This window comes from Thalassophryne amazonica, chromosome 11, assembly GCF_902500255.1.
Source record: "Thalassophryne amazonica chromosome 11, fThaAma1.1, whole genome shotgun sequence".
NCBI lineage: Eukaryota > Metazoa > Chordata > Actinopteri > Batrachoidiformes > Batrachoididae > Thalassophryne > Thalassophryne amazonica.
The window spans coordinates 82870801-82881622 of NC_047113.1; the positions used below are offsets into that span (position 1 = coordinate 82870801).

The 10822-nt window shown below is 43.5% G+C and overlaps 1 long non-coding RNA gene across 1 annotated transcript; it reads right to left on the reverse strand.

Annotated features, from left to right (window-relative positions):
- Nucleotides 1-2101: 2101 nt before the first annotated feature.
- On the reverse strand, nucleotides 2102-9821 carry LOC117520092. The gene is made up of 3 exons (XR_004563530.1): nucleotides 9746-9821; nucleotides 6064-6065; nucleotides 2102-2113 (listed from the first exon to the last, which is right to left on the reverse strand). It is a non-coding gene; the product is annotated as an uncharacterized LOC117520092 (long non-coding RNA).
- Between the last annotated feature and the right edge of the window lie 1001 nt (nucleotides 9822-10822).

Genomic DNA, 10822 nt, shown 5'->3' on the forward strand with positions numbered 1-10822 from the left:
TCTCTAAACCATACAACATAGCTGGTCTCACTACTGTTTTGTAAACTTTCCCCTTCACTCTTGCTGATATTCTTCGGTCACAAATCACTCCTGCCACCTTTCTCCACCCACTCCACCCTGCCTGCACTCTCTTCTTCACCTCTCTACCACACTCTCCATTACTTTGAACAGTTGACCCCAAATATTTAAACTCATCTACTTTCACCACTTCTATTCCTTGTAACTGCACTATTCCACTGGGCTCCCTCTCATTCACACACATGTACTCAGTCTTGCTTCTACTGACTTTCATTCCCCTTCTCTCCAAAGCATATCTCCACTTCTCCAGACTAGACTCAACTTGCTCTCTACTCTCACTACAGATCACAATGTCATCTGCAAACATCATAGTCCATGGGGACTCCTGTCTGATCTCATCCGTCAACCTGTCCATCACCACTGCAAACAAGAAAGGACTCAGAGCTGATCCTTGGTGTAATCCCACCTCCACCTTGAATGAGTCTGTCATTCCGACTGCGCATCTCACCGCTGTCACACTATTCTTGTACATGTCCTGCACTACCCTAACATACTTCTCTGCCACTCCAGACTTCCTCATACAATGCCACAACTCTTCTCTTGGCACCCTATCATAAGCTTTTTCTAAGTCCACAAACACACAATGTAACTCCTTCTGTCCTTCTCTGTACTTTTCCAACAGTATTCTCAGAGCAAACATTGCATCTGTAGTGCTCTTTCTCGGCATGAAACCATATTGCTGCTCACAGATCTTCACCTGTTTTCTAAGCCTAGCTTCTACTACTCTTTCCCATAACTTCATGCTGTGGCTGATCAGCTTTATGCCTCTGTAGTTACTGCAGCTCTGCACATCACCCTTGTTCTTGAAAATAGGAACCAGCACACTTCGTCTCCACTCCTCAGGCATCCTCTCACTTTCCAAGATTTTATTAAACAATCTGGTTAGAAACTCTACTGCCATCTCTCCTAGACATTTCCATGCCTCCACTGGAATGTCATCTGGACCAACTGCCTTTCCACTCTTCATCCTCTTCATAGCAGCCCTCATGTCTTCCTTGCTAATCTCTTGTACTTCCTGATTTACTCTCACCACATCATCCAGCCTTTTCTCTCGCTCATTTTCTTTATTCATCAACTCTTCAAAATATTCCCTCCACCTTCTCAGCACACACTCCTCACTTGTCAGCACATTACCATGTGCATCTTTTACCACCCTAACCTGCTGCACATCCTTTCCAGCTCTGTCCCTTTGTCTGGCCAATCGGTACAAGTCCTTTTCTCCTTCCTTACTATTCAACTTCTTGTACATGTTGGGAAAGTGTAGTGACACGGACCCACAACAGGGGGCGTAAATGAACGGACAATGGAAGGAGTCAAATTATAGCACTTTACTGTTGTGAATGACACAACCAAACACAGCAGATTACAGAATGTGCACAAGTCAATCAATAAAGGTGCCGTGTGGGCAGGCTCGACGATAGGAGACGCCCGTCTGGAAACGAACCGGAACCACACGATTTCCACTGCCACCGAACCCGAGGAATACTGGAGCCGCCAAGTCCCGAAGTCCCCAGGTGGCCACCGTCACGGTGTGTCGGATCTGGTACTGCTGGCAGAAAGCAAAGACAGTCAAGGGTGGGTGTGTGAACACCCAGTAACAATCCTGGTGGGAATTCCACCTCCACCTCTCACTCAAACACTGCTGAGTACTGTAGATTCCTCAGGGGAAAAGAGTGCCTTCAGCGCTCTCACAGCTTTCACCAACGGAGGAACTGGTACTCCTGCAAACACTCACAATATACAAATATTGCAATTACAGAACGGCTGAGGATATTACCTCTTGTAGAAGATGATATCTCGGCAATGTGGTGGAGGTGTCTTCCTGCTTTTATTCCAGATGTGGATGAGATGATCAGTGACAGCTGTCATGGATGATGGGTGACAGCTGTCACCACGGCTTGTTCCTGAGGCGGCAGCGCCCTCTCATGCCTGAAGCCCGCACTTCAGGCAGGGCGCCCTCTGGTGGTGGGCCAGCAGTACCTCCTCTTCTGGCGGCCCACACAACAGTACAGCTTGCAATATGCCTTTTCCTTTGCTTTTGCCACTTCTCTTTTCGCCCTACGCTGCATCTCCTTGTACTCCTGTCTACTTTCTTCATCTCTCCGACTATCCCAAAACTTTTTCGCCAACCTCTTTCTCCTTATGCTTTCCTGGACCTCTTCATTCCACCACCAAGTCTCCTTGTCTACAGTCATGCATAAAATCCTTCAGATTGACAGATTAAATATCCTGGAAAAGTTCAAGGTTCCAGTAATATTTGATTCCTCAGGAAGTGTTGAATCAAAGTCAAGATTGACTTTTTAGAACAGCTTTTGTCAAAGAGCGGTCCGAGGATCACTGGTGATTCATGAGTGGGCCCTAGTGGTCTGTCAGCATATTGGTAAAATATCACATCATAAAATAAATATCATTTTCTAACTTATGTAAGACAGGGATGTTCCTCTGTATTGTTAAAAATATTTTTATTAGTACAGTGGTCCCTCACTATAACGCGGTTCACCTTTCGCGGCCTCGCTGTTTCGCGGATTTTTTTAGTCCGATTTTGCATGCTTTTTTTACAGTGCATTGTGTTCTGTGGCCTCATCAAGCAGCCGTTTGTGACACCGCGAAGGGAGAGCACGCGCATTGTGTTCTGCGTGTCTGTTTATAAGAATCTTCTCGCCCAGAAGAAAAAAGAGCGCCAACAACTATTCATAACTGTGTTCTACACTCAGAAAAAGACACCTGCAGTGAGGTGTGAGTCAGTGGAAAAAGACGTGACAGCGCAGCGGCGCCAGGACGAAGAGGCGCGATCAGAGGAACTGTGAAATAGTGGTCAGTCACTATTAATAATTTCTTATGTGTCCAACCTCGTACATTGATTGTTAAAATTAAATTTGTTAGTTCTAAAAGCCATCATAATTATTTATAGGAAAACATTCTATTTTTATTTCTCAAACAAATGTTTGGGCCTGAAAACAGGTTGGTCTTATTTTTCTACTAAGGTCTGAACTTTGAGAGTGTTTACACACGAGAGAAAAGTGAGAAAATGTTCATGCCTGATTGAGAAAAGTGTATAAAGTGTGTAGTGAGGGGTTTTACAGCTTTAAAACGTCTATAATAATTGTAAAAAATAACGCTGGCCACTTCACGGATTTCGCCTATCGCAGGCTATTTTTAGAACGTAACTCCCGCGATAAACAAGGGACCACTGTATTACCTAAGCAGAGGGTCACCCCTTTGAGTCTGGTCTGTTTGAGGTTTCTTTGTTAGTATCATCAGAGGGAGTTTTTCCTTACCAAGTCTGTGTTCTTGCTCTGGGGGTTGGTAAGGTTGGACCTTACTTGTGTAAAGAACCTTGAGGCAGCTTTGCTGTGATTTGGGGCGATACAAATGAAAATAAATTGAAATTGAATTGGAGGATGCCCAATGCGTTCCATTTCGAGGATTCAATATTGTGAAATCCAGCCTGCGACTCCTCGTGTGAGCACGGCGTTATCTGCATGTCTAGTCTAACTTGTTGACAGTACGACTTTTCCCATCAAACCTTTGCAGGCCTCGCAGAATCTCCACTCCTTTGAATACAGAGCAGTTTGGAGCTGGAGTAGCTACACTACATGCTGCTTTTTGAATAAACAAGTCCACAAATAATTCTCCTCTATTAACAACTCCCACAACAGCCGTGTATCAGGGTCTCCTGCTGTCACTTGATGAACTGGACATAACGTATAAAGCTTCGTGGTTGTTGCTGCTGCTCACTCGAAGCCTTTTGATCTCCTGCGCGGCTTTAATGCTGCAGGGTTTCGGTGAAGTTTTTGAGTGCTGCCTTCTGACTGTTATTGTGTGTTTGGATGTAGTTGCTGTTGCTCATTATCCTTTGAAGCTCACAGACATTGACAGGCGTGTGTGTTGCTGCTGGCGTATATGTGTTGCCCGGCAGCAGCAACACAGCACTCGCTGCAAAAAAAGGCTTCAGTGCGATCGGGATCAGAGCTGCGGGGGTGCAAAGCCCACAGCATATCTGGGCTTTTAGGTGCCCAGTGAGACCTTAAATTACTTGTGTTTTCTCCATCAGTAGCGTTTGTTTCCAGAAGTGAAACAGGCTGAAAGTTTCCACTCTCATCACTTAATTCTGATTTTACATCTTCCACACAAAGGACGAAGCTGGGTTGAAATGGTTCGCTTCCCACAGTGCTTGACTCAGATGCCTAAAACTTATTTTAAATTTATTTCAACACTTTGCATGACCATCTGACTTGTTTTGTAGTAAGTTTGTTAGTTTCTTGCCAAATCATCACAGGTTTGCATGTGCAAATCCATTCCAGTAGGGATGATACATGAAGATGCTTTTTTATTCATAACTAGCTGATTGATTTGATTTAGAGACTGAAATGTAGACTTCATCTCCACCTGTCCTGGATTCCAGAGATCTGTTAGGGCATGATGAAAGCTGCCTCAAGAAGAGACACACAGTAAATTTTGCTGAGTAAAATTTACTCTGCCGGGAACGAAAGGAGATTTATTAACATCAAACAATGAAACAAAGGTGGCCTCCTGAGGTGAGTCAGCCCGCTCGTAGTGGTGGAAATCCAGGTGCTGCAGGATTCCAAGCCAGTCTTGAAGTAGAATGTCAACTAAGGGTTCAAGGACCAGGACCAGGTGGAACGCTCGCCTCCGAAACCAGGAACTGAGCCTAAGCTTCAGTGTCTTGAGCGCACAGCTGGAAGACGCAATCAAGGTCACAAGGCAGCAATCAGGTTTGGAACTCCTGCTATCTGTCTGGATCATAGACGAGGGTTCGGAAGCTGGTGAGGCAAAACGAGGAAAGCAAGGCAACAGACAGCAAAGGACATGCGACAATTAAAGAAGAGAAAGGCCAGATTTAAATACTCTATCAGAGATCAGGCACTCATCTGATCCAGGTGTGAAACAAAACTGGGGGCGCCATCTGGTGGGGAAACTAACATATGACATTGGTAAAAACAAAGTTAAAACAAGGATCCGGGGCAAATCCTGACACTTTTACTGATCTGTTCTTTTTAAATGCCCTGGACTTGTTGGAACTTTGAGGACTTTTATTTTTTTATCTTTATTTTTATCTTTATTTTTATTCAGTTTTTAAATTATTTTTAGTGGTATTTTAGTTGTAACATAATTTAATGTCATATATGTGTTGTAACAGTGTGTTTCCTGTACGTGGATTGGATGTTTACCTCGCTGGCTGCAAGAAAATCTACCTACAGGTATAAATAAAGTAACCTCTTACCTGCAGTCCTCGTAATATCTCTAATGTGGAGGTCAAAGGACAACGCAGGACAAAAAATTACCCCAAGGTTCCTCACTTTGTCAGTGTGATGTATGACACATGACCCTAGTACATGATGATTTACGTTAACAAAATTAAGTTGCTTTTTGAACTGATCCAGTGCATCAAAGACTCAGAAAAATTAACGTCAAATTAATTTTAAAAGCAAAGACCTATACATGTTCAGGAAGTACTCACCGGCTATTTTCTGCATTTGTCACTAAAATTTATCTTTGGTGGACAGCAAACCCGGAACAAACGTCTGAGGTCAGACAGGGTTATCAGATGGTGACCCCCCCCCCCCCCCCCCCGGACCCCTTCCGGCTGAATGTTGTGGAATAAATGAGCTGGTATTAGTGACCCTGCAGTAAGTGGTGATTTATGGAAATGAGCAGTGCTCTCTCCACCTGGGCGTGATAACCCCGGCATTAATCCTCACTTCCTGACCTCCTTTTGCCCTCCCGTTCAGCACTTTAATTGCAGGTTAAAAAAAAAAACAACAAAAAAAACAAAGTAAGCTGCAGTTAAAAGCCCACCCCGTGAATCAACACACGTCTGAAAGCGACAGCCTCTGCAAACCATCACGTTATCTTCACGGCAAAGGAACTTTTTTGTTCTCCTTTAAGAACTCTTTGCCTCTTGATCAGTGCTGACATTTGTGATGGTGTTTCTGATCTTTCAGTTCCACAAATGAGGAGAACTGCTGGTCAAAGGTGACCACCAAGTTCTTTAACCCTTTCAGTAACTCAACACATGAAAGTTTGGAACAATTCTGATTGATATCTGTGCATTTGTACAGATTGCTGGCCTTTGAGATCAAGAGACACTTGAGAAATGTCTGTGGAGTCATGAGGTCACTGGTCAGAAGTGTTTGGTGATACCAGTACCATTGCAGAGGATTGACAGTCCAAGTCTTTAGAGTCCCAGTGCTTCCTTTCTTACTGTATGGTTGTGAGACCTGGACACTAACCAGTGACCTAAGACCAGGACTAGATGTCTGGGTACTGGGTCTCTTTGGAGTATCCTTGGGTACCACTGGCATGACTTTGTCTCGAACAAACATTTGTTTTGGGAAACTGAAATGAGGAGTATTATGGGGAAAGATCAGCATAGACATTTTGTCCACGTAGCACATTTCTCATAGGAATCAGAGTGTCAGTATTCCATTTCATGTTCATCTTCTTTACGCTGGACTTCTTCATGTCTTGCATATTGTCTTCCACATAAGCAGCGCGAGGTGGTCCCACGCGTACCGGCTGGTTGTTATTTTTTATTTATATCACATAAGTGGTGCCATGTGGTGCACCTGGCACTGTTCCTGCTTTAATGACACCGGCGCGTGCACAAACTCTCACAGCGGGTTTCTGCACGCCTGCATATTGGCACATTTTGTATACTAATTTTGAACTGTTTTGCGCTGTTTTGCCGTTTTCGTCCAAACGCCGGCCAAACTTCGCACTATGTGTGAAGGAGCCATAACCAACCTGCTTCCCCAGGGAGGCACGTAACATCCGACCTTACCTTTGCAAAGCACCTTGGGGCAGCTTGCATTGTGATTTGATTTCGTCCACAACCCATTCGTCACCATTTAGGACCTCAGTGGCTCAAGAAGGCCAAAGACATTTCATAGGGAGGAGCAGAAGATGCTCCTCCCTACTTATCTCTTCACCCGATTATTCGATCTATCCTGTTGTTTTCTTCTCTACCTCCTCTTTACATTCCATACGTCCTTGTTGTTCCCTCTTCTGCTCTTTCTTTGCTTGTTCTTCTTTTACTTTTCAACTCTCTCCTTTCACGCCTCATGAAGTCCCTGTTCTCAGGAGACCTCAACCTTTCCTTTCCTGCCTCTTTCCTTCTCTTCTCTTTTCGTTTCAGTAGTTCCTTATTTTCTTACTTTCCTTACTTTTTCCTTGCAACTTCTGCATTTTCTTCTTCCAATGCTTTATGATTTAATTTCTTAAATTCATCCTCCTGTATAGTCACTGATCTATCCCTTCTTAACCCCCCCCCCTGCCACCACCCCCCACCTAAACATCCTCATCTCATTTCCTACCTCCTCACTTCCTACTTTACCTCCTCAGATCATTTACCGAGCATCTGTTCACTGTTCACGCTCATTTACACACGTGGCTTCACTTTGTTTCAGTCTGCTGGCATTAATGAGATGAAGAATGAAACAGGGAACCGATACCTTCAGCCATAAGACTCTGACCTGGGATCAGGTGTGACGTGCAGCGGATTCCTCAGACTTGTTCTTAAAGCACACTGTACATGACAATCTTATAGCATCAGAGATGTTTTAACATTCAGAGTGAATGTACAGAGGCAATGAGCAGACAGAGTGGAATTAATGAGGGAAGATAAAAGGATGCTAGGATAGTTAAAAGCCACGAGAGCAGAACTAATATCTGATGTTATAGAAATCAGTGAGAGGAACAACATGTGAGTCTGGTCAACAGGCGCAAAATAAAATGCCCCCTCATTCAATACACAAACAGTATCGTTCATGAGATATCATTAAAAATTCTTCACACTGTTGGAAAGATCGAGGCCTATTTTTTGATGCCTCAACCTTGCAAAGTCATGACTCAATCTTTGACCACTCGTTTTTTTTTATCTATTTTCACATTGTTTACTACCCACCAAACCAAAAACAGCCCATCACAGTAACTTTACATGTACAAGGGTCTATACACACAATGTTTTGTCATCACCACTGTCCTACACACACAGACACATGCTACACTACCCTATGTCTACAAGTACTAACATGTAAAAATGTTCCGTATATACGTATGTGATATACGAGGGCTGTCCGTAAAGTATAGGTCCTTTTTATTTTTTTCAAAAACTATATGGATTTCATTCATATGTTTTTACGTCAGACATGCTCGAACCCTCGTGCGCATGCGTGAGTTTTTCCATGCCTGTCGGTGACGTCATTCGCCTGTGAGCACTCCTTGTGGGAGGAGTCGTCCAGCCCCTCGTCGGAATTCCTTTCTCTGAGAAGTTGCTGAGAGACGGGCGCTTTGTTTGATCAAAATTTTTTCTAAACCTGTGAGACACATCGAAGTGGACATGGTTCGAAAAATTAAGCTGGTTTTCAGTGAAAATTTTAACAGCTGGTGAGAGATTTTGAGGTGATTCTGTCGCTTTAAGGACTTTTCACAGTGCGAGACGTCGCGCAGCGCTCTCAGGCAGCGTCATCAGCCTGTTTCAAGCTTAAAACCTCCACATTTCAGGCTTTATTGATCCAGGACGTCGTGAGAGAACAGAGACATTTCAGAAGAAGTCGGTTTCAGCATTTTATCCGGATATTCCACTGTTAAAGGAGATTTTTTTTAATGAAAGACGTGCGGACGGGTCCGCGCGTCGGGACGCAGCCGACGCGGCGCGGCGGCACAGGAAAAACACCTCCGTGTTGATAACCATTTGTTAAAATCCAGTTGGCTTTTGATGGCTTTCAGTGGAGTGAGTATATGAGAAATTGTTTATCAGCTGGAGATGTTCCAACTTGTCCTCAAGGCTTCCAACAGAGGTGTTTTTCCTGTGACGGAGCGTCGCGGCGGCTGCGAGCTGACGCGCGGACCCGTCCGCACGTCTTTCATTAAAAAAATCTCCTTTAACAGTGGAATATCCGGATAAAATGCTGAAACCGACTTCTTCTGAAACTCTCTGTTCTCTCACGACGTCCTGGATCAATAGAGCCTGAAATGTGGAGGTTTTAAGCTTGAAACAGGCTGATGACGCTGCCTGAGAGCGCTGCGCGACGTCTCGCACTGTAAAAAGTCCTTAAAGCGACAGAATCACCTCAAAATCTCTCACCAGCTGTTAAAATTTTTACTGAAAACCAGCTTAATTTTTCGAACCATGTCCACTTCGATGTGTCTCACAGGTTTAGAAAAAATTTTGATCAAACAAAGCGCCAGTCTCTCAGCAACTTCTCAGACAAAGGAATTCCGACGAGGGGCTGGACGACTCCTCCCACAAGGAGTGCTCACAGGCGAATGATGTCACCGACAGGCATGGAAAAACTCACGCATGCGCACGAGGGTTCAAGCATGTCTGACGTAAAAACATATGAATGAAATCCATATAGTTTTTGAAAAAAATAAAAAGGACCTATACTTTACGGACAGCCCTCGTAAATATTATGTAAGGCCGCGACCATCTCACTTGGCTCTGGCTTGAAATCCCGCGTGGGTCTACAGGAACAGGCAACTACGGAAGACTTTGTATAACATTTAACCTCAGCCTCTGTTGTCTTCTCATTATGTCACTATTTAAGTTTCTCAGTGTTCTGCCCTCACTTTGGGTTATTCCGGTTCATTCTGCCCTTGTTAGTAGTTGCGTGTCTCCCCTTGTCCTGGTGTTGCTGCCAACCTCCTCCTGTATTCCTGATAATTTGAACTGTTCCCCAGTTTTGGACTCACTGTGTTTCATGTTCTGGACTCATGTAGTACCACGGTAAATAAACTGTTGACACTTTGTATTCCTGTTTGGTCCCTGTCGGCAACTTTGGGTTCTACCCTGAAATGATTAAAATGTTAAATGACAGTTAATAAATATATTTTTGTTGGGTTTAATTTCCAGTAACAAAACATTTATAACAGTAAAGGTACTGTTGTACACCTTGAGGCATATTTACAGAAGGACAAAATATCCCCTGAAACGCTCCATCATTTGGTGCCGTCAATGAAAAAAAATGTCATTTAAATGTTTTAAGAAGGAATGACAACATTACAAAAGAATAAATGCTTTGGAGAACCAACTTGTTTTGGGCCTGCAATGTAGGAATAGATGAATATTAAGAAATGAAATTAATAAGAAAAATCATAAAATATCTTGGGTTGATACTGTCTGCAATGAAACAGAAGTCAGAGTAAAGGTAAGGATCACTGCATCTTTGTTTTGGCATCTTCCATAACATTGTTCCTGATTTTGGCTTATAAAAAAGTTGGGTGAAGATTCTCGACCTGTGGTGATTCTGTGCTTATTTTTCACAAGTGGATCTATGAGTTGTGGAGTTTTATAACCTTGTGGTCCTTTTCCAACAAAGGACATAATAAGTTTTCTTGGTGGGCGGAATTTTCTTCTATTCACACTTGGCTTTGCTGAAAGTGAAAATGAATTCATTAAAACAGATCGTAGAGTCTCTTTGTTCACCTCAATGCTCTCTTTAAAGCTTTGCAGGTCTCTCAGCTTTTCGCCAAACTGCCATTCTCTGGCTCATCCTTTTCCCCGCCTTTGTTTAATTTCTTCTGTAAGCACATGAAGATTAATTGGGCCTTTCTTTCAACTTTCCTGGCACCTTTCTTCTCATTCTCGCTTTCTCTCAGGAATGCCTCTCATCATCTTTTCATTAGTGCTACCTCTGCCCTTATACATTATTCAGCCCAAGTCTCTGTGCAGAGCTTGTCCTTTATTAGACTGTTGCCAGAGTGCATTCTACAAACTCAT